Source organism: Gekko japonicus, unplaced genomic scaffold (assembly GCF_001447785.1).
Source record: "Gekko japonicus isolate JY-2015 unplaced genomic scaffold, Gekko_japonicus_V1.1 scaffold1715, whole genome shotgun sequence".
NCBI lineage: Eukaryota > Metazoa > Chordata > Lepidosauria > Squamata > Gekkonidae > Gekko > Gekko japonicus.
The window spans coordinates 301043-307993 of NW_015172058.1; positions in this window are offsets into that span (position 1 = coordinate 301043).

Below are 6951 nucleotides of genomic sequence, written 5' to 3' on the forward strand. Positions count from 1 at the left end.
TTTTCAAGGCAAGAGGCGCTCAGAGGTGGCTGGCCACTCCCCGCCCCTGCGTAGCATCGCTGGGTGGTCTCCCATCCAAGTCAAGCCACAGCCAACTTATGGCGACTCCTGAGATCTGATGAGATCGGGCTAGCCCGGGCCGTTGCTGGTTACAACAAAATAAATCAGCCGTAGTCCCTTTTAGTGACTGGACGCCAGGGCTATTTTTGGGCAGGAACTCACAGGAACGGAGTTCCGGCTGGCTCCCAAGTTGGCCACGCCCAGCAGGAACTCATTAGCATAATAAGCCACAGCCAACAGCTACATTAGGGGTGTGTGGCCTAACATGCAAAGGAGTTCCTGCTACAAAAAAAGGCCCTGGGTTTTGACAACAAACAAGTTAAACAGAATAAGGAGCAAAAGGTGGGTGTGGCTGGATGACCACACTTCTGGTAACATGGGGGTGCGGCCTAAGATGCTAATGAGTTTCTGCTGTTGGGTGTGACCTATTATGCTAATGAGTTCCTGCAAATAAATAAATTATGCTAATGAGTTCCTGCTGGGCTTTTTCTATAAAAAAAGCCCTGCTGGACGCCACCCATCGTACCTTCTCTGTCTCCGCAGTCACAGTATGTGTTCCTGCATCAGTGTCTCCTGGAAAGGATCCAGCCACCTCCACCGGACACCGGTGAGAAGATGCAGTGTACTGCTGTGTATGAAAACACCTTGGCTTTCCAAGACTATGAGGTGTCCCGTGTGTGAGGGTTTGGGTCGTCGTGCTGGAAAGGACGAAGAATGTCCGCACCCCAAGCACTCGAGAACCACGACACTGGTGAGAGCCAGTGTGGCGCAGTGGTTAAGAGTGTCAGACTAGTATATCTGGGACCCGGATCTGAATCCCCATTCAAGCCATGGAAGTCCGCTGGGTGACCTTGGGCCGGTCACACACTCTCTCTGCCTAACCTACCTAAAATGAACAAGAGGAAAATTATGTAGGCTGCTTTGGGGTCCCCGCTGGGGAGAAAGGCAAGGTACAATTGAAATAAATAAAGGGGCACTCAAACTTTGAGGTGTCATCCGGGGGGGGGCAGTGTCTAGTGGAAATGTGACCCCCTGTTTTACTGACCTCAGTCCAATTCGGCATGCGTGTTGATTGTTCCAGGTGGCTGAGGAGAGTTTCTGCCTTTTGGGGCGTTGGAAGTAAAAATACATTTATTCGACTGAGCCCTTCGGAGAGCTCCCGTGCACAGTAGGGGAAGCAAAAAACAAAATGTAGCACTGAACGTCTGAGCAAAGGACTGGCCTCATTGACTTGCTCAAGCCTGGCCTGTGCTGTGACGGCCCCTCCGACCACCAGGCACATTTTGTGGCCACATCTGAAGGTCAGGTCGGGTGACTGGTTGTGGCACACGCCCTACAGGGTGTTAGGCCCAGGAGACGAGAATCAAAGCCATGCATCGAAGGGGTGGTTTAGACATGCGTTTCTTGAGACTCATTTTTAACCTTAGAGGAAACAATGTTTGAATCAGATGAGGGGTTCCAGTTGCAATTGGTGGCCGGCAAGGGCAAAGAAACAAAAAACAACCGTCTCACCAGCCTACAGGATCCGGGCTGTGCCCAAAGTCCCGGGCTGCAGGATGTGAAATGTCACTCTGCAAAGACCCGAAAGAACGGGCATATCCTCAGTCTGGCCCTCAGAAATGAGACCATGAGATGAATCTGTGCTGATAGAACATCCTCCCAGGGAATAGTTTCAAGTGTGGCTAGTAAATCAAAGCAGAGAAAGACCTTTCCCCTCCCTTTTTGCCCTCAATGAAGATGGGTTTTGAAATATACTGGGTACGTCCTGTGTTTTTAATAAACTTTTCATATCTGAGCAAAGAGCATGAGGCTTCCCTTCTCCTCTTGGGGACTGTCCGTGCCCCCTCCTGCTTCTGCTTGCCGGTCTCAAAACACCCATCAAGCAAAAAGAAATGAGTGAGATGCGGATGATGAATAGCTGGATGTGCGCAAATGCGAGCGGCTTCCCATGTCTTGATGCCACTGCTGGGGCCATCAGAGGAAAAGGATGCAGCAACCTGCCCCATATAGCAGCCAGACCCCCCCCCCTCTCCAAGATGCCGGGCTGCCCTGCCTGCTTCCAAACTCCCCAGGAGGCCATTAAAAGGAGAGGATGTAGCTGCCAGGCATCCCTTTATCCTGCCCAGATAAAGCTCTGTTTCGGAAGTGTGCGCTCGTATGTTTAAAAACGTTATGTTTTGTAATGTTTTCATTGTCGTCCTTTACTGATGCAAACTGCTTTGCGGACATCTGTGTTAAAAAGTGGGAAACAGAAGGATGCAGGGGGGCCCCCGCCAAAAGCAGGTAGCTAAGATGGAGGTCCTGTCCCTGAGTCATGGAGGGATGGGTTTGGGAACTGATGCTGGCGCCAATGGTGAGGAGTTTAGGCGTGACTCTGGATGCCTCCCTTGCTACGGAGGCCCAGGTCGGTACTGTTGCCGGGTCAGCAGTCCCCCCCCCACCCCGCAACTGGGTGACAGTGATCCACAAAATGGTCACTTCCAGGCTTGACTACTGCAACTTGCTCTATGTGGGCCTACCTTTAACTCTGATCTCGAAGCTTCAGCTGGTACAAAAAGCAGCAGCCCACCTGCTGATTGGGACGTCTGTGGTGAGCCAGTTTGGTGTAGTGGTTAAGTGCGCAGACTCTAATCTGGGAGAACCGGGTTTGATTCCCCACTCCTCCACTTGCACCTGGCTGGATGACCTTGGGCAAGCCGTAGCTCTGATAAGAGCTGTCCTTGAAAAAGGGCAGTTTCTGTCAGAGCTCTCTCAGCCCCACCTGCTTCACAGGGTGTCTGTTGTGGGGAGGGGAAGGGAAAGGAGTTTGTAAGCCGCTCTGAGACTCCTTTGGGTAGTGAAGGGCGGGGTATAAATCCAATCTCCTCCTCTTCTTCTTCTCTTCTGTGCAGGCGCCCATTCAGCCAGTGTTGTGCCAGCTACATTGGTTGCCAGTTGAATACTGAGTCAGGTCTAAGGTTATGGTGCTAACTTTTAAGGCCCTATGTGGCCAGGGACCAACATACCTGTGGGACCATCTCTCCCCATATGTGCCCCAAAGAGCCTTGTGTTCCCAGACCAGCACCACTGGGTAGTTCCCCGTTTGAGAGATGTCCACCTTGTCCCAAACAGAGCCAGGGCCTTTTCAGCCCTGGCCCCAGCCTGGTGGAACACGCTCCCAGTTGAAATCAGGGCCCTGTGAGTTTCGTTGCAGTTCTGCAGGGCCTGTAAAACGGAGCTGTTCCACCAGGTCTTTGGTTGAGGCGGGCGGATGTCAAATAACATCGGCCTCCCCTGCTTCAAGCACTCCACTGCGCTATTTGGATCAATTAGTGCCGGGAGCGACTGATTGCTCCCTCAAGCGATCCGCCGCCCTTTCCTGGCATCAGCGTAGGATTCCTCAGAACTGAAATCAATGGCCGAGCTGCTAATAGGCATTTGAATGAGTTATTTAACTTTAATTTTAGTCTAGTCAAAGCCTGAGTCTTATGACCGCCTGGGAACAAGCCGAGAACAGCGAGCCCTGCCACCTGGGTGCCGGTAGGTAGCCCCGATTCCTGTAAACATGTGGCCTTAGTTAGGGATAATTCGGAACTGTGTAAACCGCTCAGAGACCCTTCGGGGTTTGGAGCGGTATAGAAATCTAAAGTATAAATAAATAAATAGTGTCATGTTTTTATCAAACTATTTTACCGTTTTATGATGATGTAAGCTGCCCCGAGCTTGCTTGGCAGGGTATAAATTTCAAAAATAAATAAATAATTAAAAATAATAAATACATTTTGGGTGGAGAAGATGAAAACTCCCTGGCCGTTTCTGAACACTTTCTCACGTCATTGCTTGTAGGCAAACCCCTCCCCTCCCCAGTAGTCAGTACAGGAAGCCGCAGCCTTTGCAAGACCTGAGCAAGACTGTCAGCGACAGGACATTGGAGAGGTCGGTGTTCTTCCAAGCACTGGGGATGTTATCAGATTTCATAGCCACCCTGGTTCGATCCGAAAGTTCTCACTGCCTTTATGATTTCTCATTTCTTGGGACACGACGGCAGCTGGGGTTTTTTTTTGATTTCCCCAACTGTACACATGTAATTCTGTAGAAATATTACAACTAAGATTGACTCCTGTTTTGGTATCGATTTCATATAAACGGTGTAAGAATCTTGTAGAATGCCATAAAAGGGGGCGAAAGGAAATCGGAAAGCCCGGAGGTGGGATAAATTGCTCAGAAAAGTAGTATAAAAACAGAAAGAAATTGGGAAATGTCGTACTTGAACGTAAATAATGTAGCCCGCCGCAGCCTGAACGTCTGCTTTGGAAAGAAAGGGCCTGCATCGATGAGGACAGATCAAGACGGGCAGCCATGTTAGTCTGTCTATAGCAGTAGAAAAGAACAAGTGTCCCATAGCACCTTAAAGCAGGGGTCATTTCCTGCAGGAGCGCACAGGAGCGGAGCTCCGGCAGTGAAGAGCCCAGGGGGCGGGCACATGCAACAAGTCCCGCCCCCTGCTCCCAGCAGCCCTCAGTCAGAGCAAGAAGCAGCCAGGTAAGTTGCAAAACAGTCCAGTGGCACCTTTAAGACCAAGTTTTATTCAGGTACAAGCTCTCCCTCCTCTGCAAGGGCAGATCTGCACATTCCTCTCCCCCCCATAGCTAGCAATCCAAAACAGTCCAGTGGAGCCTGAGTGGTGGGTGTTGCCTTCTGACACACTTCCGGTGATGTCAGGGGGTGTGGCACATGCAAATAAGTTATGCTACTGAGTTATGCTAATGAGCTCCTGCACCTCTTTTTCTACGAAACGACCCCTGCCTTAAAGGCTAGCAAAACTTGTGGCAGGGTGTGAGCTTTCATGAATCCCTGCTCACTTTGTGACTCACGAAAGCGCCTCCCCTGCCTCAAATGTTAGTCTTTAAGGTGCTGCTGGACTCTGGCTCTTTTCTATTGCATCAATGAGGATTAATATGCAGAAGAAAAGAGGATTTAATCAAACACCCTCAGACTGCACCTGAGTCATCAAGGCCTGGGGGGTGTGTGTTTACTTCCTTTTATTGGGTTGCCCACAAAGCTGTGAAAACACAATTTCCCCCACCATCAACAAGCCCAGGTGTCTCTAAGCAGAGATCGCTTAGCCCGCCTGGTTCCAGAAGGCACTCCTTCCCCGGCCCTCCCTCTCCGTTCCCGGCACGCATCCATTTCAGAGCGGGGAGACGCTGGGGACTCCCTGAGGCAGGACACCCTCGAGCCCCTCTCCCAGTTGCTCCTCGCAACTGGGAGATCCTACCGCAGGCTCAGACGGAAAGAATAACTTGGTGAAACGGTGGCCCGCTTCATCTCCACGAGGAAATGACACGGGGAGCGATCTCGTTGCTGAGGCAACCCAAGTGTCAGCTCCAAAAAATGTTGCCATGGATCTGTCAGATCTTTCCTCATATTTTCCCCTCTGTTTCCCCACCAGGTCATGACTCTGTGCAGAAGATCAGCTCTGGTCTCAGTTAAGGCAGGGAAGGATGGCTCCAGTCGGCCAGGCCTCCAGGGGGTTTTGGGGTGAGAGGGTGCTGGGTGTAATAGCGTGGTATCACTTAGCAGGATGGTGGTGGCCAGGATTCCAGAGTTCCTTCTGACCAGCAGCAGGAGATGCAGGGGGGGGGGCAATAACTTGGGTGAACCTGAGAAGACAGCGGTGTTAAGCTGTTTGCAGCAGCTGTTATGGGGGGCCAGGATTGGGTAGCAGAGATCAGTAGCAAAGCTTCTGCTCGGCTTGCCAAAAGTCCCCGGTTCCATCCCCAGCGTCTCCAGTTGAAAGGATCTTGGGCATCCAGTACTTGGAAAGACGTTTCTCTGCCTGAGACCCTGAAAACCCAGTCAGAGCTGATAACAGTGGACGGCATGGACCAACGTTCTGACTCAATGTCACAGCTCCTTGTGAGCGTAAATGGCGTCTGTAAGTGTGGAATAGGTCGTTTCTTCCCCGCCAGGCTAAGGAAGGGGCTGGGGCTTAGCGTCAGAGCACCTGATTTGCATACAGGAGTTCTCATGTTCAATCCCTGGCTTCTCCAATTAAAGGATGTCGGGTAGCTGGGACTGGAGAAGGTGTTGAGAGAGCTGCTGCCAGCTAGAGCAGGCCAAGACTCCCAGTCTGCTGTAGCGGTTAGGAGCGCGGACTCTAATCTGGGAGACCCAGGTTTGATTCCCCACTCCTCCGCATGCAGCTGTTGGTGTGACCTTGGGTCAGCCACAAGTCCTCTCAGAGCTGTTCTCTCAACAGCAGTCCTTGAAAGAGCTCTCTCAGCCCCACCTACCTCACAGGGTGTCTATTGTGGGGAGGGGGAAGGGAAAGGAGATCGTAAGCCACTCTGAGACTCCAAATGAAGGGCAGGGTAAAAACCCAATCTCCTCCTGTTAATTAATTATCGTATGGCAGTGGGTGTCATATAGCCAGGAGATCCAAAGATTGTCTGGCAGCCTGAAACGCCAGCTCTTTTTTGTGGCAAACTAGGTTTATATTTTGGGCCGAGAAAACTGTGACTGACCGAAGGTCACCCAGCTGGCTATATATGGAGGAGTGGGGAATTGAACCCAGTTCTCCAGATGAGAGTCCTGCCGCTCTTAAACACTACACCAAACTTGCTCTGATGGGAAGAGTGGGACGTAGTAGTTCATAGCCCGGAATGCTGGGAGGATTCCTAGGTTCTTTGCAAGAGGAAAAAGATCCTTGAGATTACGTTCCCCAGTACCTTTATTCCTCTTTGGCAAGCTTCCTCCTCTCTGACAGAAGTGTGGAAATACACCTGCACTTCCTTTAGGGTGTTTGTTTGGCCCCCTAGAGTTGGATTCGACTGGCTTTTGAGCAGAGGTCATTTCGTGGGGGGGATTGCGGGGGATCGCAGTTCCCCCGGGTGAGGTACGGGGGGCGGG